The sequence below is a fragment of the Caretta caretta genome, chromosome 3 (genome assembly GCF_965140235.1).
Source record: "Caretta caretta isolate rCarCar2 chromosome 3, rCarCar1.hap1, whole genome shotgun sequence".
In the NCBI taxonomy this organism is placed as follows: Eukaryota; Metazoa; Chordata; order Testudines; family Cheloniidae; genus Caretta; species Caretta caretta.
The window spans coordinates 3,353,583-3,378,857 of NC_134208.1; the positions used below are offsets into that span (position 1 = coordinate 3,353,583).

Consider the following 25,275-nt stretch of genomic DNA (forward strand, 5'->3'; position numbering starts at 1 on the left):
AGCCCCTGCCTGCCAGCCAGCTCTCTGTCTGTCTGGGCACCTGTGCCAGGCTCATGGGGGGGGCGATCCCAGCTCCCTGACATGAAGGAAATGTGGAGGGCCTTGATCCCTCACTCCCGGGCTCAGCTCTTACATCCAGGTGGGCAGGGGGGCCAGGGTGTCACGGAGTCCCTGGGCGATGCTCTGGAACTGCTCCCCATGAAGCCAGTCAGGACTCTGGGGTAGTCGCCTTTCTGTGAGCAGACTGTCTTCAGGACACACAGCTCACACAGCTTCCACCTTCCTGGGTCTGACCTCGGAGCATTCAGCATCCTCTGCCTCTCCGTGTGCTTCCCCCAGCGAGTCCGCTCAGGCGGTGCTCCTGGGGAAGCCAGAGGGTCCTGCACCCCAACTTCGCAGTCAGACGTGACTCTCAGCCAGCCAGTAAAACAGAAGGTTTATTAGACGACAGGAACATGGTCTAAAACAGAGCTTGCAGGTGCAGAGAACGGGACCCCTCAGCTGGGTCCATTCTGGGGGGCAGTGAGCCAGATAACCACGTCTGCACTTCACTCCATGTCCCAGCCAGCCCCAAACTGAAAACCCCCTCCAGCCCCTCCTCCTCTGGGCTTTGTTCCTTTCCCGGGCCAGGTGGTCACCTGATTCCTTTGTTCTCCAACCCTTCAGCTCTCACCTTGCAGGGGGGGAAGGGCCCAGGCCATTAGTTGCCAGGAAACAGGGTGTCGGCCATTCTCTGTGTCCAGACTCCTGCACACACATGCCCTCTAGGGCTCTGCAATGATCATACACCCTTACCCCACCCCCTAGATACTTAAGAACTGCCTAGGGGAAACTGAGGCACCCCCACACTATTCAGAGGAAACATTAAGAACAGTCCCACTTCGTCACATCTCTCCCCCCTTCGAGATCGAACTGAGCGGGGTCACTTTAGCCGGTGACCTGGGGAAGTTTGAAGCCACCAACGTTCCCATGGATGCCCCAGCATCTCTCCCATTCCTTGGTAGGAGTTACACCAGGCCCTTCCAGTTTCACGCCCTCCCTTAGGTCAGGGGTGTTCGATAGCACTCGCAGGCCACATGTGGGAAGGTTTATGCAGCCCATGCCCTTTGGCCACCCCAAGAATGTCTCCCCATTGACCATCACCTTCTGCTCCCACTGGAGGTCCGAGGGGCCTGGCCCCAGGAAACTCCACACAGACATATAGGTTGGGGTCAGGAGTGGGAGCCTGTCCACATCCCCAACCATCTGGCTGACGGAGTCTGTGGCCTTGGGACCCAGCAAGGGAGCTAGACACCAGGGCTTTTCCGCAGGGTCCCCTTGGTTCAAATCGCCAGCCTGCTCAAAGGCAGTGAGGTGGGCATCCACACCCCCCCTCCTTAACCAGGGGCAGCAATTTAGTCTTGAGGTTCCCTGCAGAACTGGCCCCCCGGGGTCTATCCCCACTTACCCCGGGGAGGTCCCCTAGGCCTCTCCGCTCCCCCACCGCCAGTTCATGCTGCTGCTGCTTCTGCAGCTCTTTCTCGGGCTCTCGCTGTCTCCCACGGTCCTCTTGCTCTCTCAGACTCAGCTCCAATCCCGTCCGTCTCGATCCCCCGATGGGGAACCCGATCGTGAAGACCGTCTGGTCGGGGACAGGAGTCTTGGCGATGCCTGGCTCCCGCTTCAGCTGCTCCCAGATCCTGCTATAGCCCCAGTTGGGGTCAGGAATCTGTTCCTTAGAGCGGTCATCCTCCTCCAGCTGCACGATTAACTCTGCTTTGGTGAACTTTCCAATGCTCAACCCTCTCTTTTTGCACAGGGTTACAATGTCCTTCTTAAGGAGACGGTGACAGGCCATCACTCCGCTCCTCCCAAGTTGTTGTGGACTCACAGGCCCGTGTGTTCTCAGCTCCCCACGGTTTCCAGGGAGAACCCCTAGTGTGCCAGCCCTTCTCGAGGTCACCACCTCTTTGCCAGGGTCGAGCTGCAGACTCCTCCGCCCCTTGGACTGCTCGCTGCAATCCCCAGGGGAACCCTGTTACTGCACAGTCCTTCTCGCTGGTCACACACTCCCAGGGGTTAACCGCCCCCCGAAACCGCTCCTCTCTGAGCCTTCAGCAGGCCTGGTCCTCGGCAATCCCCCTTCGTGTTACTGCTCCCCAGTCACTTACTGCAGGAAGCGCCATCCACGGGGTGCAGTACATCCCACCACTGCCACCAGTTGTCACGGAGTCCCTGGGCGATGCTCTGGAACTGCTCCCCATGAAGCCAGTCAGGACTCTGGGGTAGTCGCCTTTCTGTGAGCAGACTGTCTTCAGGACACACAGCTCACACAGCTTCCACCTTCCTGGGTCTGACCTCGGAGCATTCAGCATCCTCTGCCTCTCCGTGTGCTTCCCCCAGCGAGTCCGCTCAGGCGGTGCTCCTGGGGAAGCCAGAGGGTCCTGCACCCCAACTTCGCAGTCAGACGTGACTCTCAGCCAGCCAGTAAAACAGAAGGTTTATTAGACGACAGGAACATGGTCTAAAACAGAGCTTGCAGGTGCAGAGAACGGGACCCCTCAGCTGGGTCCATTCTGGGGGGCAGTGAGCCAGATAACCACGTCTGCACTTCACTCCATGTCCCAGCCAGCCCCAAACTGAAAACCCCCTCCAGCCCCTCCTCCTCTGGGCTTTGTTCCTTTCCCGGGCCAGGTGGTCACCTGATTCCTTTGTTCTCCAACCCTTCAGCTCTCACCTTGCAGGGGGGGAAGGGCCCAGGCCATTAGTTGCCAGGAAACAGGGTGTCGGCCATTCTCTGTGTCCAGACTCCTGCACACACATGCCCTCTAGGGCTCTGCAATGATCATACACCCTTACCCCACCCCCTAGATACTTAAGAACTGCCTAGGGGAAACTGAGGCACCCCCACACTATTCAGAGGAAACATTAAGAACAGTCCCACTTCGTCACACAGGGCGAGGGGAAATCTTGCCCCCCTGCTACCCAGGGACGCCAGTCTGGCACCTCCTGCTGGCATGGCACAGCCATGCTCTCCCATCCCAGCGACCGGCAGGACTGAGGGTGATGGGCTGCTCGGTCATGCCCCAGCGTCCCCACATCTGGTCCCCACGCGGTTGTGCCAGGGTGATGCGGTGCCAAGGCATGCCCTGCCTGGGGGCTCGTGCCAACGGGGGGCTCTGGCAATGTGGTGCCAGGTTGCTGAGCTGCAGTGCTGTTATGCCAGGGCGGGAGCCCCACAGGCGCGGCTTGTCATTTCCCTGAGGGCTGGTGCTGCATCTGGAAGTGGCCCTGAAAAGTGGGCTGAATATCAGACCAGCCGGTTCCTCTGATGGGGGGTCGCTGGCAGCTCCGAGGGAGGGACCTGCTGGCAGCTCTTGGCCAGGAGTCCTGCTGCGGGGTGGGGTCCTGCAGGTGGCTCGGGGTGGGGGGTCTGGCTGGCAGCCCTTGTGGGGGTCTGGCTGGCGACCCAGAGCCTCCCCAGTTAATTGGCTGGCACGTTTCAGGTCTGGCCAGAAGTGGCCCCGTCTCCGCTGCCCCACATGGAGAGCTGGGCCCACAATGGCACAGAGGCGCAGCCCGTGGGTTCCCCCTTCACTGAGACCGTGAGTCGGGGGGGGGGGAGTTTAGAGGCCCTTGATGGGCTCCCCCCATGTGGAGGGCAGCAGGGCAGAGCCAGGGCAGTTGACTTCTCCCAGGGCATCACGGGCAGAGGCCTGGTGAGCAGGGGTCCCTGGCCAGAGACCCATGGACAGGCTGGCACAAGGGAGCCCCCTCCAGCCCTTGGGGGAATGGGAACAGGGCCCAGCCGCTGGAGGGCAAGGGAGATTCTGGGGAGGAGGGGTTGGGAGATTCCAGAGGGGGCCAGCTGGGGGGTAGGATTGTGGGGCTGCGCGCTGGGGCTGGGTCGGGTGGGTAGCCTGGGGACACCGGGGTTGGCTGTGGGAGAGGGAAGAGTCACAGGAGGGCCAGATCGGGGGTGGGGTGAGAGATCTGGGGCTGGCTCAGGCCATGGAGGAGCCTTTCCCTGACCCTGGGGCTGAAGGGACAGGGCTGGGGGGGTGTCCTTGGGGAGCGGAGCCTGTGGGGTGTGGTGCCCAATCCCCCTCCGGCATGTGAAGGTCACGGCCCGCAGGCCCCGTCCCTGCCCACGGCACTAACCCCCTCCCTGGTGCTTTGCAGGACTCAGAGGGGGCCCGAGCGCCCTGGGCCATGGGCTGGCCGGGGGCAGGAAGCCGGTGGCCCAGTGGACGGTGCCCGAGGTGTGCGCCTGGCTGAGCAGCGGGGCATTGGGGGCGCAGGGCCCACTGGTGCAGGTGGCCCGCAGCCACGCCATCTCGGGGAGGGTGCTGCTGAGGCTGACGGAGGGGACGCTGCCCAGGATGGGAGTTGCGCCCGGGCGCCTGCGTCGGCAGCTCCTGCAGGGAGTGGGGGTCTCAGCCCCAGCACTGACAGGAGAGGCTCCCCCTGCAGGAGACGGAGGGCTGAGCCCCAGCACTGCTGAGAGGGGCTCCCCTGCGGGGGGCTCTGAGCCCCAGCACTGTTGGGAGGGGCTCCCCTGTGGGGTAGGAGGGCTGAGCCCCAGCACTGCTGAGAGGGGCTCCCCTGCGGGGGGCTCTGAGCCCCAGCACTGTTGGGAGGGGCTCCCCTGTGGGGTAGGAGGGCTGAGCCCCAGCACTGCTGAGAGGGGCTCCCCTGCGGGGGGCTCTGAGCCCCAGCACTGTTGGAAGGGGCTCCCCTGCGGGGAGCTCTGAGCCCCAGCACTGTTGGGAGGGGTTCCCCTGTGGGGTAGGAGGGCTAAGCCCCAGCACTGATGGGAGGGGTTCCCCTGCAGGAGGTGGAGGGCTGAGCCCCAGCACTGATGGGAGGGGCTCCCCTGCGGGGGGCTCTGAGCCCCAGCACTGTTGGGAGGGGCTCCCCTGTGGGGTAGGAGGGCTGAGCCCCAGCACTGCTGAGAGGGGCTCCCCTGCGGGGGGCTCTGAGCCCCAGCACTGTTGGGAGGGGCTCCCCTGTGGGGTAGGAGGGCTGAGCCCCAGCACTGCTGAGAGGGGCTCCCCTGCGGGGGCTCTGAGCCCCAGCACTGTTGGGAGGGGCTCCCCTGCGGGGAGCTCTGAGCCCCAGCACTGATGGGAGGGGTTCCCCTGCAGGAGGTGGAGGGCTGAGCCCCAGCACTGATGGGAGGGGCTCCCCTGCGGGGGGCTCTGAGCCCCAGCACTGTTGGGAGGGGCTCCCCTGTGGGGTAGGAGGGCTGAGCCCCAGCACTGCTGAGAGGGGCTCCCCTGCGGGGGGCTCTGAGCCCCAGCACTGTTGGGAGGGGCTCCCCTGTGGGGTAGGAGGGCTGAGCCCCAGCACTGCTGAGAGGGGCTCCCCTGCGGGGGGCTCTGAGCCCCAGCACTGTTGGGAGGGGCTCCCCTGTGGGGTAGGAGGGCTGAGCCCCAGCACTGCTGAGAGGGGCTCCCCTGCGGGGGGCTCTGAGCCCCAGCACTGTTGGGAGGGGCTCCCCTGCGGGGAGCTCTGAGCCCCAGCACTGATGGGAGGGGTTCCCCTGCAGGAGGTGGAGGGCTGAGCCCCAGCACTGATGGGAGGGGCTCCCCTGCGGGGGGCTCTGAGCCCCAGCACTGTTGGGAGGGGCTCCCCTGTGGGGTAGGAGGGCTGAGCCCCAGCACTGCTGAGAGGGGCTCCCCTGCGGGGGGCTCTGAGCCCCAGCACTGTTGGGAGGGGCTCCCCTGTGGGGTAGGAGGGCTGAGCCCCAGCACTGCTGAGAGGGGCTCCCCTGCGGGGGGCTCTGAGCCCTCGGGGTCAGGGGCCGTGGGTGAGGGGAAGCAGGCCCCCCAGAGCCTGGAAAGGCCCCAGCGAGATGAGACCTCTCACACAGTCCCCATCCCTGCCCCCGCCATGGAGGCCTAGCTCCGTAGCGGTGCGCAGGGGACGCTGGCAGAGCCGGCTGTGCCCAGCTCCTGGCAGGCCCGTCTCAGGATAAACCCTGATAGCCCTGAGCTGGGGAGGTGCCAGGGCTGGCTGGCCTGTGCCCGGGGTGCCCTGCTGTCAGCCCCACTGCAGGTTCTCCAGGGACGTGATCGTTCCCCTCTATTCGACATTGGTGAGGCCTCATCTGGAGTACTGTGTCCAGTTTTGGGCCCCACACTACAAGAAGGATGTGGATAAATTGGAGAGAGTCCAGCGAAGGGCAACAAAAATGATTAGGGGTCTGGAACACATGAGTTATGAGGAGAGGCTGAGGGAGCTGGGATTGTTTAGCCTGCAGAAGAGAAGAATGAGGGGGGATTTGCTAGCTGCTTTCAACTACCTGAAAGGGGGTTCCAAAGAGGATGGCTCTAGACTGTTCTCAATGGTAGCAGATGACAGAACGAGGAGTAATGGTCTCAAGTTGCAGTGGGGGAGGTTTAGATTGGATATTAGGAAAAACTTTTTCACTAAGAGGGTGGTGAAACACTGGAATGCGTTACCTAGGGAGGTGGTAGAATCTCCTTCCTTAGAGGTTTTTAAGGTCAGGCTTGACAAAGCCCTGGCTGGGATGATTTAACTGGGAATTGGTCCTGCTTCGAGCAGGGGGTTGGACTAGATGACCTTCAGGGGTCCCTTCCAACCCTGATATTCTATGATTCTATGATTCTCCCCGAGGCCCCTCCTCAGCCCCAGTGGTTACAGCCCGGGTGGCGTTGCAGCAGGATTTGTTCTTCCCAGAGTGACGAGCCGAGTCTGCGGCCCCGTGGGCACAGGAGCCGGGCCGCGGCGGAGCAGGACAGGAGCAGCGGCTCGGTGCGTGGCCTGGCACTGGGGTGGTGCCATGTCCCCGGGACGGGGGGCTCAGCTGGGCTGAGAAAGGACCATGAGGCAGCTGGGATCAGAGCCCGGGCTGTTGTCCGTTAGCAATGGCAGGAGCGCTGGAGGGGACTCAGACTCTGCCTGCATTAGGTGCCCTTTGCTCTCCGGCCGTACACGCTCCAGGGCTGCAGAGGACGACACAGCATCAATGCATGCAAGGAGCTGCAGCCTCTCCAGGGAGACGTGGGATCCCACCGCTGGCAGCAACGCTGCTCGGCGCCCGCAGGTTTGGCCTCAGCGTGCTTGGGGGAGGAGACCCGGCTGGATGCTGAATAGCGGCTTCCCATGCTCGTTAACTGTGGGGTGTGTCGGGCTGTGCACCCCACTCCCTGAGATGGTCCGAAGACCAGGCGTGCTTGCCACACCGGCCAGCCCTCCTGGGTGACCCTACTGTGATGGTATGAGTGTAATATAATATCTCATTGCAAGGTGACACAGGCCAGAAAGAGTTAATGAACTCCCAGAAAGAAAAGGAGTACTTGTGGCACCTTAGAGACAAACCAATTTATTTGAGCATAAAATAAATTGGTTAGTCTCTAAGGTGCCACAAGTACTCCTTTTCTTTTTGCGAATACAGACTAACACGGCTGCTTCTCTGAAACCTGAACTCCCAGACTGACCTGACCCAGGGCCGAACTTTAAAGACTTGTCAGGACGATCTGTAAATGAACAGAGCTGTGAAATGCAGCCGGCACTGTTAGAGTGAGAAGGGGAGCTGTGTGCTCAGGTCTTGTGATGTCAGCAAACAAGTCTTGTCTATTGCTATGGCTTTGATTCAAAGATAAAAAACAAGAAGTATTAATATTTAGGAAGACACTTGAGTGAAACAGTATTATTGGCTATATGGCTCTTTGAACGTTGTGTTCAAAGTTCACCAGTATCTGAACTGTTTAATGGATAAATTACCCTATGCTAAGTGCCATGTTTGGGAGACAGAAAGTTAAGCCTATTGTTTTCTCAGGTCAAAATGCTGCTGGAAATGTATAAAAACCTGGGGACAGGATCCTTCTTCATCTCAGATTTGCTTTGGGTTTCAAGAAGGGGAAACCCTAGGCCATAAGAATTGAGATCCCCAGTCACTGACTGGCGTCACCCTGAATATGGACATTGGACAATAACCTATGGACTATTTCTAAAAGGACTTTGGGCAACTACAAACTCCCCATCTCTGCTAGGTATCTGGACCTCAAGAAATTGAACTCAAGTCTGTATGTAAATTGATCTTTCAACCAACTCTCCCTCTTTTCTTTTTTAATAAATTTTAGTTAACAAGGATTGGCTATAAGCGTGTATTTTGAGTAAGATCTAAGTTATAATTGTACCTGAGTGTCTGGCTGATCCTTTGGGGTTGGGAGAACCTTTTCTTTTATATGATGAGAGAAGATTTTCAGTAACCATCATCACATCTGACATGTGTGTCTGGAGGGAGGCCTGAGGTTGGGCCCTTGAAGGGCACTGTGTTGTTTGGACTTCTGAGCAGTGCTTCTATATAAGCACTGCTGGGAATTTTTCACCAGATTTGGGAAATTTTTAGGTTGGGAAAAGTTGGCATCACGCTATAGAAGTACTGCTTCTGAGTAACCAGGGAGGTACTATAGAAGCTGTTTTGGGCTGGCTGGGTAAATCTAAGTATTGGAATATCCACCAGCTTTTGGAGTGTGTCTGCCTCGTTTTGTTTGCAGTTCACCCTAATTGAGTGACCTCAGCTGGCTCCCACAGGCAGCATTGTTACACCTACAATAACAAACCACTGTGCGCTCTGCAGCCCTCCTGGGTGACCCTACAATAACAAGCTGGATATGAGTCAACAGGGTGCCCTTGTTGCCAAGAAGGCCAATGGCATTTTGGGCTGTATAAGTAGGGGCATTGCCAGCAGATCGAGGGATGTGATCGTTCCCCTCTATTCGACACTGGTGAGGCCTCATCTGGAGTACTGTGTCCAGTTTTGGGCCCCACACTACAAGAAGGATGTGGATAAATTGGAGAGAGTCCAGCGAAGGGCAACAAAAATGATTAGGGGTCTGGAACACATGACTTATGAGGAAAGGCTGAGAGAACTGGAATTGTTTAGTCTGCGGAAGAGAAGAATGAGGGGGGATTTGATAGCTGCTTTCAACTACCTGAGAGGTGGATCCAAAGAGGATGGCTCTAGACTGTTCTCAGTGGTAGCAGATGACAGAATGAGGAGTAATGGTCTCAAGTTGCAGTGGGGGAGGTTTAGGTTGGATATTAGGAAAAGCTTTTTCACTAGGAGGGTGGTGAAACACTGGAATGTGTTACCTAGGGAGGTGGTGGAATTTCCTTCCTTAGAGGTTTTTAAGATCAGGCTTGACAAAGCCCTGGCTGGGATGATTTCGTTGGGGTTGGTCCTGCTTTGAGCAGGGGGTTGGACTAGATGACCTCCTGAGGATCCTTTCCAACCCTGATCTTCTATGATTCTATGAAACCACTATGCTCTCTCCAGCCCTCCTGGGTGACCCTACAATACCAAGCGTGTACATGTAACAACTAGGTTTGCTTTGGAAACGGCCGGCCTCTAAGGGACCTTTACAAACCACGTTAATGCTATTTTAATAAAAAGAATTTAAAGAGAAGCTTGCCAGGGTCCTGTGAACAGCCGCGTGTGCCAGTAGGTGGCGCCGTGGCCTCCTGCTCCGTGGCCCTGCCTCTCCCAGCAGACAGGGCCCTGGGAAGTGGAAAGTGACCCCAGAAGGCCGGGCCAGGCTGGGCTGCTACTCACAAGGGGCACAGCTGCCTCACCTGTTCGCCTCTAACCCCTCCGCTTGCCCCAGGCCCGTCCCAGCTCCTGATCTCCCTCATCCCTCCCCCTGCTCGTCTCCTTAACCTCACTCCTCTGGCTCGGAGCCCCATCCACTCCCTCCTGTCTAAGGGATACCCACCCCACCCGGACCCCACCGGCCTCTCCACCAACGGCCCCATCTCCCTTCCAGCTCGAAGCTCATCGAGCGCTGTCTACCATCACCGTCCGAAGTTCCTCTCCTCCAACCCCATCCTGCCCCCCCTCCCGCCCAGCACGGCCGCAGTCCACTGACACCGCCCTCCCCAGTCTCCGGTGACCTCTTCCTCGCTACTATAGCCGAGAACCTGTCCTCCGTCCTCCTCGACCCGGCAGCCGCCTTCACCACCATGGACCACGCTCACCTTGAAACCTTCTCCTCCCTTTGGCTGCTCCTGGTTTTCCACCTACGGCCCCATTCCCATCGCCCTCTCAATGTGTGTGTGAATTTCCTGCCCCACCCAACCCATCATTCCTGTACAAAGGGGCTGTGGCCCCCACACCTGAACCCAAATTGCTCAGCTCCCAGCCTGGATCCAGCTTTCACCTCTTCCTGCAATTTGGGTTCAGGTGTGGGGGCCACAGCCCCTTTGTACAGGAATGATGGGTTGGGTGGGGCAGGAAATTCACACACACATTGAGAGGGCGATGGGAATGGGGCCGTAGGTGGAAAACCTCTTCCTGATGCGGGTCGCCTGTGGGAGGAGAGGGGACCAGGCAGCGTCCCTCCGCCCCACACCAAGCATGGCTGCTGCTGGGGGCTGCGGCAGCCTGGTGCATCTTGTGTGCTCCTCTCTGACTGCTCCATGCACCTGTTCCACCTCCCCGAGCGGCGCCCTGCCAGCAATGCCAGGGCCACCTCCTGGAGCTTCCCTCCTGCCCTGGTGCCCAGCTGCCCCGGTGCCCAGCTGCCCCTGCCCTGCACTGTGCACCAGCTGCACGGTCACCTCCCCACTCACTGCCAGCACTGGGGAGTCTCTGCCCCTCTTGGGCTCCCGGGGGGCAACGGCACTGCTGGAAGGGAAGGGGGCGCTGGCGCTGCTGGAAGCACGGCGGGGGGTGTGTGTGTGGTGTCCCTGGCCCCGAAGGACTCACTGCCCAGGACGCGGGAGCTCAGCTTGCGCTGATTCAGCTACAGCGACACCCGCTGGGCAGCGGGCAGGCTCAGCGTCCTGCTGGCCTTGCCCAGGGGCAAGCTGGTCATGCTGAAGCTTGTGGGCAAAGCGGCTGCAGCCCCAGGGGTGCTCTGCGGCTAGCATGAGCCTCCTGCTGCCCACACCAGGAACTGACGTGTCAAGCCCAGAGGTGCCAGGGCTCAACCCTGGCAAGCCCCAGCAGAAATGACGCACTGCCCAGGGGTGCCAGAGCTATGATCTGGATCAGGGCACCAGCATGACTGGAATCCCCTGGGGGAAAGAGCAGCCCATCCCTCGCACCAGGGGATCCAGGATTAGGCCCAGCTCTCACCTCCTCCCGGGAGGGAACTCAGCGGAGATGGGTTTGTTACAGGAGTGGGTGGGTGAGGTTCTGTGGCCTGAAATGTGCAGGAGGTCAGGCCAGATGATCACGCTGGGCCCGTCTGGCCTTACAGTCTCTGAGGCTGTTGCCACCCCTGCAGTATTTGCTAACTCAACAAAGTCACAGGCCAGAGGCCAGATGCTGCCCCAAGTTACACAGCTGGAAACGTGCCCCCCCATGTCACTGACAGTGGAATCAGGTCCTGCAGCCCTGCGGGCCCATTGGAGCCAGCCCATGCCAAGGCGTCTCCCTCCATGCGCCTCTCCCCAGCTATACAACGAGCTCATAAAAATGGCCAGACGGGGTCAGACCAAAGGTCCATCTAGCCCAGTATACTGTCTTCCGACAGTGGCCAGTGCCAGGTGCCCCAGAGGGAATGACCAGAACAGGGAATTATCAAGAGCTCAGCAGCTAATCGGTGCATTCATTACTTTGTGTATTAAAGTGTCAGGAAAGTTCATTAACAATAATGACTCTCAGCAAGGCCTCGTTCATCAAAGTGCCACGTTAACCTTTCCCAGGGGCTAGCGACCAGTTCTTGCCACACCGCCCGGCGGCCCATTCTTCTCCTTTCCCAGCACTTTGCACTGAGCTTTCCCATGGCTTGTGAAAGCCTCGGAGTCCAGGGATCATGGCCTAAGGCTCAAGTAGCATGGCCAGAGGCTGGGTGCTTCCCCGCGAATCCTCACCCACCAGTATTTCCTGATGCACCCACACTTCTCACCATGGCTATTCAGAATATTGGAGCAACAGCTGGGCCCCGACCCACATCCTCACGGCCTCTCTGTGGGGCCTGTCTGCCACTCGAGCACCACGAGACTCTCCGGGGGCTAGCAGTATAGTGTCTGTGACACGCAGTTCTGATCCTGTCCCGTAGCTGGCAGCGGGGCACGCACACAGCGCGTTACATTGCCCCAGGTTCGGACGGACTCTGGGCTAGCGGGGGAATGCTATCGGTGCAGCTAGCCGCTCCATGCTCTGTGGGGAGGAGAGCGTTATAGGAGTGGTGTCTTCCCTCCCACCGCAGAGCCCCCAAGCGCTTTACAGCCCATCTCACAGCAGTGAAATGCAGCCCCTTCTGGGGTGCAACACAGCAGCTGTTTAACCACCCACAGCAACGCAGCACAGTTTAGGATAGAAACTGAAGACGAAGCCGCATCCATTTGGAAGCGGCGGGGTGTGCGTGTGTGTCTGTGTGTGTGTGTGTGTGTGAGCTGCTGGAGGCAAACTGAGTTGGAATTTAGCCCGACACCAGAGTTCTCACCTGTGCCCATGTGACAATGCCACAGGATCCCCACAACCGGAGTGGGGTTTGAGGAAGGACAGCGGGGGGTAGCACATGGGACCTTGCAATGGGGCGGTCAAGGTCAGAGGGGATACCACAGCCCTCTGGCTCGATGCTCAGGGGGATGCTGGGATTTTGGGCAGCACTATCTAGGGGAGATTGCTTGTATTTTGCTCCATCCCAGGCTCTCTGCACGCGCTCCCTGGGAGCTTCTCCTCCTGGAACAGATCGTTTCTTGCAGACCAAAGAGGCCGGTTAGCTCCCTTGGGACACCCCTTTCCTGGCCAGTGCAGGAGCAGGCCTGGATGAGCACCCCCAACTGGTGCACAATCACCACCAGGCTTTCGATGACCTGTATGTTTGACAGGATCTGCTGCCACATACACGCCCCACTCCATTCGCTTGGCAAGGGTGCACATGGGGCAGGATCTGGGCCAGGGGTGGGTCCATCAGTCCAAGCAAAATACAGACCGCAGAGTAATATGGTAACGAGCAGGCTAGTGTGATCCACTGCCCACTAGTGGAATCAGGATGCCTCTGCCCCGTCATTGCTCTGTACCCCAGTTCCCAGTTGTAAGATGCGGGTGAGGATGCTTCCTGAGCGGCTCAGACAGGATGCTGCTGGGGGCCACAGAGGCAGCTAGCCAGACAAGGCACCCACTGGTGCTCAGGTAGCGAATGGTCAGTGGCTAGATGCTGCCTCACACTCCAAGCAATGGCTCATTTCCATAAGCCACAGCAGCACCTGGGTTTGGAAATGCAAAGGGGCCTGTCTACACTGCAGTTAAACACCCGCAGCTGGAGCATGGCAGCTGGCTGGGGCTCAGGCTTTGGTCACTGGGCTCAGGCTGGAGCCCCAGCTCTGGGACTTTGCGAGGGGGGAGGGTCCCAGAGCCTGGGCTCCAGCCCCAGCCCCTACATTGCAATTTTATAGCCTGGCAGCCCGAGCCCCCATGAGCCCGAGTCAGCTGACATGGGTCAGCCAGACGTGTTTACTTGCAGTGTAGACATACCCCCAGGGTATCCTGGCTCTCTTAACCTTGTGTTTTAAACTCCAGGAGAGGGGCAAGGCAGGAGAAACTAGACCTGAGGGGCTAAGGAGGGAAATCCTGGTTTCGTTTCCAATGTAATTTGCATCTTGGACCTGGCATCAGCTACACGAGGGTAACAGATCCAGGGACATCTAGGAATGCTGCGGTTCTGTCATTGCTCCATGCCATGGCCTTGCAGGATTTCATAGCAACAGTGGGGCTAGAACTGGGATCCTCTGGCTCCAACAGCCCCAGCAGTTTAATGTGTAACGAAAGAGGTGCCGGGGCTGGAGCAATTTTTTTTTTTTACTTTCCTAACTGACACGGCAGAGGTGCCAGGGCCATGGACTGAGCCCAAGCCCGCCACTTACATTAGTAGAGGATGTGATGAAGTGGGCCTGTTCTTAATGTTTCCTCTGAATATTGTGGGGGTGCCTCAGTTTCCCCTATGCAGTTCTTAAGTATCTAGGTGGTGGGGTAAGGGTGTATGATCATTGCAGAGCCCTAGAGGGCAGGTGTGTGCAGGAGTCTGGACACAGAGAATGGCCGACACCCTGTTTCCTGGCAACTGATGGCCTGGGCCCTTCCCCCCCTGCAAGGTGAGAGCTAAAGGGTTGGAGAACAAAGGAATCAGGTGACCACCTGGCCCGGGAAAGGAACAAAGCCCAGAGGAGGAGGGGCTGGGGGGCGTTGTCGGTTTGGGGCTGGCTGGGACTGTGACGAAGTGGGCCTGTTCTTAATGTTTCCTCTGAATATTGTGGGGGTGCCTCAGTTTCCCCTATGCAGTTCTTAAGTATCTAGGTGGTGGGGTAAGGGTGTATGATCATTGCAGAGCCCTAGAGGGCAGGTGTGTGCAGGGGTCTGGACACAGAGAATGGCCGACACCCTGTTTCCTGGCAACTGATGGCCTGGGCCCTTCCCCCCTGCAAGGTGAGAGCTAAAGGGTTGGAGAACAAAGGAATCAGGTGACCACCTGGCCCGGGAAAGGAACAAAGCCCAGAGGAGGAGGGGCTGGAGGGGGTTTTTCAGTTTGGGGATGGCTGGGACATGGAGTGAAGTGCAGACGTGGTTGTCTGGCTCACTGCCCCCCAAAATGGACCCAGCTGAGGGGTCCCGTTCTCTGCACCTGCAAGCTCTGTTTTAGACCATGTTCCTGTCATCTAATAAACCTTCTGTGTTACTGGCTGGCTGAGAGTCACGTCTGACTGCGAAGTTGGGGTGCAGGACCCTCTGGCTTCCCCAGGGGCCCCGCCTGAGCGGACTCGCTGTGGGAAGCGCACGGAGGGGCAGAGGATGCTGAATGCTCCGAGGTCAGACCCAGGAAGGTGGAAGCTGAGTGAGCTGCGTGTCCTGAAGACAGGCTGCTCACAGAAAGGCGACTGCCCCAGAGTCCTGACTGGCTTCATGGGGAGCAGTTCCAGAGCCTCGCCCAGGGACTCCGTGACAACTGGTGGCAGCGGTGGGATGTACTGCACCCCGTGGATGGCGCTTCCTGCAGTAAGTGACTGGGGAGCAGTAACACGAAGGGGGATTGCCGAGGACCAGGCCTGCTGAAGGCTCAGAGAGGAGCGGTTTCAGGGGGCGGTTAACCCCTGGGAGTGTGTGACCAGCGAGAAGGACTGTGCAGTAATGGGGTCCCCCTGGGGACTGCAGTGAGCAGTCTCAGGGGCGGAGGAGCCTGCAGCTTGGCCCGGGGAGAGAGAAGGACTTTTGCAGTAACAGGGTTCCCCTGGGGATTGCAGCGAGCAGTCCAAGGGGCGGAGGAGTCTGCAGCTCGACCCTGGCAAAGAGGTGGTGACCTCGAGAAGGGCTGGCACACTAGGGGTTCTCCCTGGAAACCGTGGGGAGCTGAGAACACACGGGCCTGTGAGTCCACAACAACTTGGGAGGAGCGGAGTGATGGCCTGTCACCGTCTCCTTAAGAAGGACATTGTAACCCTGTGCAAAAAGAGAGGGTTGAGCATTGGAAAGCTCACCAAAGCAGAGTTAATCGTGCAGCTGGAGGAGGATGACCGCTCTAAGGAACAGATTCCTGACCCCAAATGGGGCTATAGCAGGATCTGGGAGCAGCTGGAGCGGGAGCCAGGCATCGCCAAGACTCCTGTCCCCGACCAGACGGGGGTCTTCACGATCGGGTTCCCCATCGGGGGATCGAGACGGACGGGATTGGAGCGGAGTCCGAGAGAGCAAGAGGACTGTGGGAGACAGCGAGAGCCCGAGAAAGGGCTGCAGAAGCAGCAGCAGCATGAACTGGCGGTGGGGGAGTGGAGAGGCCTAGGGGACCTCCCCGGGGTGAGTGGGGATAGATCCCGGGGGGCCAGTTCCGCAGGGAACCTTGAGACTAAATTGCTGCCCCTAGTTAAGGGGGGGGGGGTGTGGATGCCACCTCACTGCCTTTGAGCAGGCTGGAGATCTGAACCAGGGGGACCCTGCGGAAAACCCCGGTGTCTAGCTCCCTTGCTCGGTCCCAAGGCCACAGACTCCATCAGCCAGATGGGTGGGGAGGTGGACAGGCTCCCACTCCTGACCCCAACCTATATGTCTGTGTGGAGTTCCCTGGGGTCGGGCCCCTCGGACTCCCAGTGGGAGCAGAAGGTGATGGTGAATGGGGAGACATTCCTGGGGTGGCGAGATCCTGGGACAGAGAGAACTGGTGTCAGACCCTCGGTGGTGCAGCCTCAGAGGCTGAGGGCCTGTGTGAGCTGGGTGAGGGTCCCAGGGACGAAGCCCCTCGCCCTGCCTATGGCCCAGATCCCTGTGCAGACCCAGGAGGGGTTGGGCTGGCTGGCTGTTGGGGTGCCCCAGGACACCAGCTGCGAGACCCTGTTGTGGGGTGACTGTGTCTCTTTGGGACAGGATCCAGGCCCTGCTCCTGTAACTGCCAGGGGTTTGAATTTGAATCCAGGGAACCAATCGGTGGAGAGGGAAATGGTCAGTGAAAATGCAGATGACCTGGCTGGCAGCAGGGAGGAGCCGCTAGGCTCAGGCTACCTGCCTGCCTGTAACCAGACCCCTGGGACTCGGTGGGACAGAGAGATGCTCCCTGCCCCCTTGCACACCAGACTGGGGACTCTCGCTGGCTCTGATGCAGTGAGGAAAGCAGTGGCCTGCCCCCACTGGGACAGCAAGGGCAGTGCTGAGCACAGTGGGAGCTGAGACCCCAGCTGAGTGGGGGGAGACACAGGCAGGGCAGGGGATCTGTGGGGAGTGGCAAGGTGCTTGGTAAGGGAAGTTTGGATGAGCCTAGGCAGCCTTGTGAGCTGATGGCTGTGTCCAGTCAGCAGGGTGGGAAGGCGAGGAGAGTGGAAGATGAGAGTCCCTGGACCTTACCTGTTAGCTGGGTGGAGAATTGGGACAGTGAAGGAAATGGGTCTCTGTCTGTCAGGGGTATTGACTTGCCTATGGAGGGAGCTACCCTGATCTCCAAGCAGTTGTCTGTGACCAGCCTTGTGTGCTGGGACAAAGGGAATGAGATCCCAACCTGTGTGTCTGGTAAAGGAGAAAGTGTGTCCGGCTCTTCTTGGTCTGTGGAGCAGACAGAAGGGGCCTTTCAGCCTGTGATGGTTGAGGGTCGTGCAGTTGTCTCAGAGCTGGTTCTGGATTCAGCTAAAGCCCAGGAAGGGAAGGGTCCTAAGTTTCTGTCTGCTCAGGAGAATGGCCCTGTAACTAGGTCGCATCCAGTTAGGGTCTATGTAAAATCCCCGAGACCAGACAATTCTGGTGCTTGTATTTTGCCTGTTGCTAGTGTGTTGTTGGAAAGGGTGGAGCAACTCTGTCTAATCAGGGTGAGATCCTAGCCAGGGCACAAGGAGAGCATGAAGGTGTGTGATTGTGTTACCTACTGAGGGTGTGGAAACCTGTAGCAAGAAGGAAAAGATTCCTGAACTTGTGTGTGGCAAAGGGAAGGAGAATGCTTCTATCCTTTTATCTAGGAAGTCTGTAAGTTTGCCTGAAAGGGGATTGTGTAGGAATCCGCCTGATGGGCCAGAGGTGATTCTGGATGTAAGGGAGACCCAGAAAGAGTCTGTAGTTGCTCAGGAAAGTGTTCCCCTAGAGCAAGCCCTAGGTAAAGAGGGTAAGAGCAGTATTTCTGGGAGGGGTGAATTGTTGCATAGAAAAGCCCTTGGGAAAGGAATCCTCATGGAGTCTTTGCAAGCAGTTTACTGCAACTGAAGGGTGTGAAAATGATTTAATCAAGAAAGTTTCAGTTCCTAACAGCCAGAAATTTTCTGTTGTGAATGGATCCACTGACTTTCCTGTTGAAAGATCCAGTGTGGAGAGCTTTGAGAAGGTCTCAGATGGAGTGAAAGCTGTTAAGAAAGGTATACCGTCCTATAACCAAGTGGCTGTGTTTGGCCAGCTTGTTGGGGAGACAAGGTTGTTGGGAAAGGGATGTCTCCATGCTAGTTCTGTAAGTGAACAGTATGTGGCCCAGGTCAAGATGGGGGCCCTTAACCAAGAGAGCCCGAATTGCAGCCCCCCAGACTGGAGCTCTGGGAGAAAACCCAATCCCAGTTTGACCCCCTGGGGTTTTGGGGTGGCCAAAGGGCATGGGCTGCAGAAACCTTCCCACATGCAGCCTGCTAGTGCTATCGACCACCCCCGACCTAAGGGAGGGCGTGAAACTGGAAGGGCCTGGTGTAACTCCTACCAAGGAATGGGAGAGATGCTGGGGCATCCATGGGAACATTGGTGGCTTCAAACTTCCCCAGGTCACCGGGTAAAGTGACCCCGCTCAGTTCGATCTCGAAGGGGGGAGAGATGTGACGAAGTGGGCCTGTTCTTAATGTTTCCTCTGAATATTGTGGGGGTGCCTCAGTTTCCCCTATGCAGTTCTTAAGTATCTAGGTGGTGGGGTAAGGGTGTATGATCATTGCAGAGCCCTAGAGGGCAGGTGTGTGCAGGGGTCTGGACACAGAGAATGGCCGACACCCTGTTTCCTGGCAACTGATGGCCTGGGCCCTTCCCCCCTGCAAGGTGAGAGCTAAAGGGTTGGAGAACAAAGGAATCAGGTGACCACCTGGCCCGGGAAAGGAACAAAGCCCAGAGGAGGAGGGGCTGGAGGGGGTTTTTCAGTTTGGGGCTGGCTGGGACATGGAGTGAAGTGCAGACGTGGTTGTCTGGCTCACTGCCCCCCAAAATGGACCCAGCTGAGGGGTCCCGTTCTCTGCACCTGCAAGCTCTGTTTTAGACCATGTTCCTGTCATCTAATAAACCTTCTGTGTTACTGGCTGGCTGAGAGTCACGTCTGACTGCGAAGTTGGGGTGCAGGACCCTCTGGCTTCCCCAGGGGCCCCGCCTGAGCGGACTCGCTGGGGGAAGCGCACGGAGGGGCAGAGGATGCTGAATGCTCCGAGGTCAGACCCAGGAAGGTGGAAGCTGAGTGAGCTGCGTGTCCTGAAGACAGGCTGCTCACAGAAAGGCGACTGCCCCAGAGTCCTGACTGGCTTCATGGGGAGCAGTTCCAGAGCCTCGCCCAGGGACTCCGTGACAGGGACATGGAGTGAAGTGCAGACGTGGTTATCTGGCTCACTGCCCCCCAGAATGGACCCAGCTGAGGGGTCCCGTTCTCTGCACCTGCAAGCTCTGTTTTAGACCATGTTCCTGTAGTCTAATAAACCTTCTGTTTTACTGGCTGGCTGAGAGTCACATCTGACTGTGAAGTTGGGGTGCAGGACCCTCTGGCTTCCCCAGGAGCCCCGCCTGAGCGGACTCGCTGGGGGAAAGCGCACGGAGGGGCAGAGGAGGCTGAATGCTCCAAGGTCAGACCCAGGAAGGTGGAAGCTGTGTGAGCTGTGTGTCCTGAAGACAGGCTGCTCACAGAAAGGCGACTACCCCAGAGTCCTGACTGACTTCATGGGGAGCAGTTCCAGAGCATTGCCCAGGGACTCCGTGACAGAGGGCTTATGATTAAGGTGCAGATTTTGTCACAGTTATTTTTAGTAAAAGTCATGGACTTCTGTGAATTTCTGTTCATTGCCCATGACCCATGTGACAAAGTGAGACTGTTCTTAATGTTTCCTCTGAATAGTGTGGGGTGCCTCAGTTTCCCCTATGCAGTTCTTAAGTATCTAGGGGGTGGGGTAAGGGTGTATGATCATTGCAGAGCCCTAGAGGGCAGGTGTGTGCAGTAGTCTGGACACAGAGAATGGCCGACACCCTGCTTCCTGGCAACTGGTGGCCTGGGCCCTTCCCCACTGCAAGGTGAGAGCTAAAGGCTTGGAGAACAAAGGAATCAGGTGACCTCCTGGCCCGGGAAAGGAACAAAGATAATAAACCTGTTTTACTGGCTGGCTGAGAGTCACGTCTGACTGCGAAGTTGGGGGGCAGGACCCTCTGGCTTCCCCAGGAGCCCCGCCTGGGCAGACTCGCTGTGGGAAGTGCACGGAGGGGCAGAGGATGCTGAATGCTCCGAGGTCAGACCCAGGAAGGTGGAAGCTGTGTGTCCTGAAGACAGGCTGCTCCCAGAGAGGAGACTTCCCCAGAGTCCTGACTGGCTTCATGGGGAGCAGTTCCAGAGCATCGCCAGGGACTCCGTGACAACCCGTCCCTGACTTTTACTAAAAATAACTGTGACCAAAGGCGGGGGGTCCAGTACCTACCGCTGCTGCAGCTCTGGGGTCCTCCAGGTGCGCATGGCAGCTCAGAGCTCCGGGGCCATGGGAGCTGTGTGGCCCCTGATCACGGCGCTGAGCTCCAGAGGCCTCCTGCTGCCCGGGATGGCTGGGAGCTCCGGTGTGGCTGGCTCGGAGCCGTGGGGGCCCCCTCCGGCTAACAGCTCCAGCCTCATCGCCAAAGCAGAAAACGTCATGGAGGTCTCTGGAAGTCACAGGTTTTGTGACATAGTCTTAGCCTTACTTATGCTGCACAGGTTTCAGAGTAACAGCCGTGTTAGTCTGTATTCGCAAAAAGAAAAGGAGTACTTGTGGCACCTTAGAGACTAACCAATTTATTTGAGCAAATAACCAAATTATTTGAGCTGCACAGTTTGCCAGTTCTGATTCCATCCTGCAGAGGGCAGTGCCCCCCCCCCACAAGGCCTGTGAGTTGTGCGCAGTTGTGAGGTTAAAAGCTTGTCCCGGAGGTTTTAGCAGAAGAGGGCACACTGCCTGTGCAATTGGGGACAAGAGCTTAGGCAGACGAGCCAGAACAAGGAAACACCTGGTTTCTAGCTTCAGTTGCATGTGTGAAAGTGATGGTGTTTATTTGCAAGCATGACCCACGTGTTCGCATTGCAGCATTTAGTGGTGTAAATACAGGAAGAAGCAGTGGGCACTTGGGAAGGAGACAGTTTTTGTTTTGGGGGGAGTCTGTGGCTGCAGACTTGCTCGACTGGGGTGAAGTGATGGCTGGATGGGCCAGTCATTCGGTATGGCAGGCTCTGGACATACTTATCTGTTTGGAGCTATGTGGGTGATTTCCATTATGGGCAAGCAGTCTGGCAGGACCTGGGCAGCATGGCTGTCTGAGAGTGGAATTGTAACCGTGTGGCACCCACCTCTCACGAGAACCCCCTTCTGGTCAGGTGTGTCCATGGTGTTTAAACAGTCCCAACCCCGGTATTGGGCTAACCCCCCCAGGGCTTCCTTCTTTGGGGCAATGGCTTTGCCCGCTTAGTCTGTTCTGGCCCCAGCTCTGCAGCTGGGCCGCTTGACAGTTCAATCCCCTTGGGGGTAGGGGTTTACTCCTGTCCAGTTGTAGACCCTTCCCCAGTGGTCTAAGGGGGGTAGGGGGAATCCAGGCCCACCCACTACTCCGGGTCCCAGCCCAGAGACCCTAAGAATAGCAGCTGTGCACCATCGGGTCCTCTAGCAAACCTGCCTTCAGTTCCCTGGGCCGCTTTTCCACCACCCCAGCCGCCTTACCCCTAGCTCAGGGCTCTTCTAAGTTCAGGTCCAGCAGCCAGCCAGGAGCTCTTCCTCGGTCCCTACTAACGCTGAGCTGTCCATGGTGCACCCGCCACACACCACCAACTCCAGCAAGCAGCTGCCTCTGCGGCACTCCAGCTCCTTTTATAAGGGCCCTCCTCGGCCCTGATTGGCTGCTCCCTGCAGCCTCTCCGATTGGCTGCTTCCCCTGCAGCCACTCTAGCCTGCTTGGAGGACCTCTCCACTACGTTCCCAGGGAAGTGTGTGGCAGGACCCTGAGGCCTCCAGCAGGGGTCTCTGGGCCTCGTCCAGTCGCTCACAGGAACCAAGGGGAACTCAAGGGGTGGGAGAGGAGTATATAAATAGGCGGAGTGGGAACCAGACGATTGAAGGACTCAGTGGTAGATGAGTGCAAGGACCAGCGGGGTCAGCTGCAAGCACCGTGTGCCAGGCACTTTGCCAGTTTTGTTGGATTTACACTACAGACTGCCTCCCACCCTGGCCCACTGGAGAAGAAAAGGGGGATTAGCCTTTCTGCAGGCTGTGCAAATTGTGGTATGTCCTTTCAGAGACCCCAGGGGAGCTTGGTAGAGACTGGGGGACAGTCACTTATTTCCCAACATAAGGACCCCTCGTGTCCTGCCGGGAGATTGGATGCCATTCCCCTGAGAGGGGGAAATCCTCCCAGAGAGGAGCCCTAGGGGAGGGTATGTTTGTACATACTCATAATTACACATTGTATTTGACTTGCAGAAGTAACAAGTATTAAAACATAGGGACAATGCCCTGTCAGTGGTATCTGAAAGGGAGAGTTACTGACCAGAGTCACAGTTGTTTCAAGGGTTTTAAGTCAACTGTTCGGCGTTTGTATACAAAGATTGTCTACGTTTTCTTTTAGAGATGGTGTCACTCCCTTAGCAGAGATCTAACACTCTCTCTCTCTGTATCTCAAAGTCCTACCACGACTAGACTGTGATCTGTACCCCAGCAGAGAAGTAAGCTGAGGTACGGGAAAGGGGAAAGATACGGCACACCTGACATTAGCACAGTGATTTCCCCAACCCTTTTACACAGGTACAAGCCACGATTTCTAGCTGGCCCCTGTGCTCACTTGTACTGATGGAAATGATGGTGTTTATCTGCATGCCTACTTGCTCCTGCCGCATGTTTTGGGAACGGGAGTCCTGCTTTCCAACCTGCTACGGAAGAAGTCTGTGAGCTGCTGTCCCACAGCCAATCCAGGCGGAGCCGAGGCCCTGTCATAGAGAGGGGGCGTTTGAGAAGGGCTATTCCTCTGCTTCAGAAAGCTGAGTTTGTGGAGGGGGATATCAGGGGAGGGCTGCTGCAAGCCAGGGCCTAGGATTAACGGGCTAATTGTCATGTGCCTATTAAATACACACCGATTATGGAGGTCTATTTAGTGATCTAGAGATCTGCAGCTGTTCAATCTCCATGAATATGTATTTATCCTGCTCCCAGTGATTGCCCCATTAAACGAGCAGTTACATGCAAACAATTATTTCCTATAGGACAGAGCAGCGTGAGACTCCTAGGGACTTCGCTGACTGAGCTGAAGTTACTCCTAATTTACACTGAAGCAGCCCCAGTAAAGTTCAGTCCTTCAGGTTGAAGCTTCAAGCTATGAGGCAAGGAACGTATTCCGGACACTCATTTGCCCTCATCCCCCACAGCCTGGCTGTGTTAACTGGAGCTGAGTTACTGTCACTTACGGGTTGGGGTTGGGGTACGGGTACGGTAGGGGTTGGGTTTAGGGTTTTTAATCAGTACATGTCAATTTCAGCGGATACACATGAACTGATGACAAAATATTTCCATCAATAATTATCAAAATGTTCATACAGGGCAAAGTAAGACAAATTCTGCTTGAGAAATTAATAGTTTGATTTCAGGCTAGTTACCTGGTATATGTTGACATGTGACAACGTCAATGTGTGTTTTAACAGCTGTAAAGCTTTATCTTTATGAATCTCACCATCTGCTGTCATTAAATAATTATCATATGATTTTCCCCCCATTTCCTGCAACTGTGAAAATTTAAATCAATTACAAATAGAAAAATGCAAAAAAATAAACACGGATATGATCTGTCAAACTAATAAAACAATAAACTGACTTCCGTAGAGCCTGCGCCTAAGAGAAGCGATTTCAATGATCGCGTTGCCCTACATTGCATTTGTATGGCAGAGGGTTTGATTCTGATCACACCTACGCAAGTATAAACAAAGAGCAACTCCGCTGGATTTGGTGGAATTGCCCTGCTGTAAAACTCGTGTGAGAATGTGCCCCATTGATAGCGCAGGATGGATCTCTGTCCCCCTTGGGTGGGTGGTTTGTAAAAGGAGCTTGCTCTGGGCTAATTAGGGCTCGTAGACTTTCAGCTCAAGTGGCAGAGGCTTGTGCTTTCAGTACAAAGGGCCCGGGATTCAAACTCTGCTCTCAGTCTAGTTGGGGTCAGTAACAAGCTCAGGATGACAAATTATGGCAAGCGTTTACAATGGGCAGGGGTAATTTAAAACAAATTTTAGGATGGTAAGACCTATAAAAGCAGCTCTCTCACCACCAAGTATGCATTTTCAATTTACAGTGATAAGAAACAGAAGCTGCTTAGATTTTTAATTTAATATTTAACCCAAGAGCTTCCAGGATTCAAGATAAATTCATAGAATCATAGACTTTAAGGTCAGAAGGGACCATTATGATCGCCTAGTCTGACCTCCTGCACAACGCAGGCCACAGAATCTCACCCGCCAACTCCTGTAACAAACCCCTAACTTATGTCTGAGCTATTGAAGTCCTCAAATCATGGTGTAAAGACTTCAAGATGCAGAGAATCCTCCAGCAAGTGACCTGTGCCCCACGCTGCAGAGGAAGGCAAAAAAACCCCAGGGCCTCTGCCAATCTGCCCTGAGGGAAAATTCCTTCCCGATCCCAAATATGGCCATCAGCTAAACCCTGAGCATGTCATAGAATCATAGAATATCAGGGTTGGAAGGGACCTCAGGAGGTCATCTAGTCCAACCCCCTGCTCAAAGCAGGACCAAGCCCAATTAAATCATCCCAGCCAGGGCTTTGCCAAGCCTGACCTTAGATATTTTTAAAGAGATTCCACCACCTCCCTAGGTAACGCATTCCAGTGTTTCACCACCCTCCTAGCGAAAAAGTTTTTCCTAATATCCAACCTAAACCTCCGCCACTGCAACTTGAGACCATTACTCCTCGTTCTGTCATCCGCTACCACTGAGAACAGTCTAGAACAGTCCATCCTCTATGGAACCCCCTTTCAGGTAGTTGAAAGCAGCTATCAAATCCCCCCTCATTCTTCTCTTCCGCAGACTAAACAATCCCAGCTCCCTCAGCCTCTCCTCATAAGTCATGTGCTCCAGTCCCCTAATCATTTTTGTTGCCCTCCGCTGGACGTTTTCCAATTTTTCCACATCCTTCTTGTGGTGTGGGGCCCAAAACTGGACACAGTACTCCAGATGAGGCCTCACCAATGTCGAATAGAGGGGAACGATCACGTTCCTCGATCTGCTCGCTATGCCCCTACATATACATCCCAAAATGCCATTGGCCTTCTTGGCAACAAGGGCACACTGCTGACTCATATCCAGCTTCTCGTCCACTGTCACCCCTAGGTCCTTTTCTGCCGAACTGCTGCCGAGCCATTCGGTTCCTAGTCTGTAGCGGTGCATGGGATTCTTCCGTCCTAAGTGCAGGACTCTGCACTTGTCCTTGTTGAACCTCATCAGATTTCTTTTGGCCCAATCCTCCAATTTGTCTAGGTCCCTCTGTATCCTATGCCTACCGTCCAGCGTATCTATCTCTCCTCCCAGTTTAGTGTTGTCTGCAAACTTGCTGAGGGTGCAATCCACACCATCTTCCAGATCATTAACGAAGATATTGAACAAAACTGGCCCCAGGACCGACCCT

At 56.6% G+C, this 25,275-nt stretch overlaps 1 long non-coding RNA gene across 1 annotated transcript; it reads right to left on the bottom strand.

Annotated features, from left to right (window-relative positions):
- Positions 1 to 419: 419 nt before the first annotated feature.
- On the bottom strand, positions 420 to 15,397 carry LOC142071492 (uncharacterized). Its single transcript, XR_012667517.1, has 2 exons — positions 15,315 to 15,397; positions 420 to 1,914 (listed from the first exon to the last, which is right to left on the bottom strand). It is a non-coding gene; the product is annotated as an uncharacterized LOC142071492 (long non-coding RNA).
- Positions 15,398 to 25,275: the final 9,878 nt, after the last annotated feature.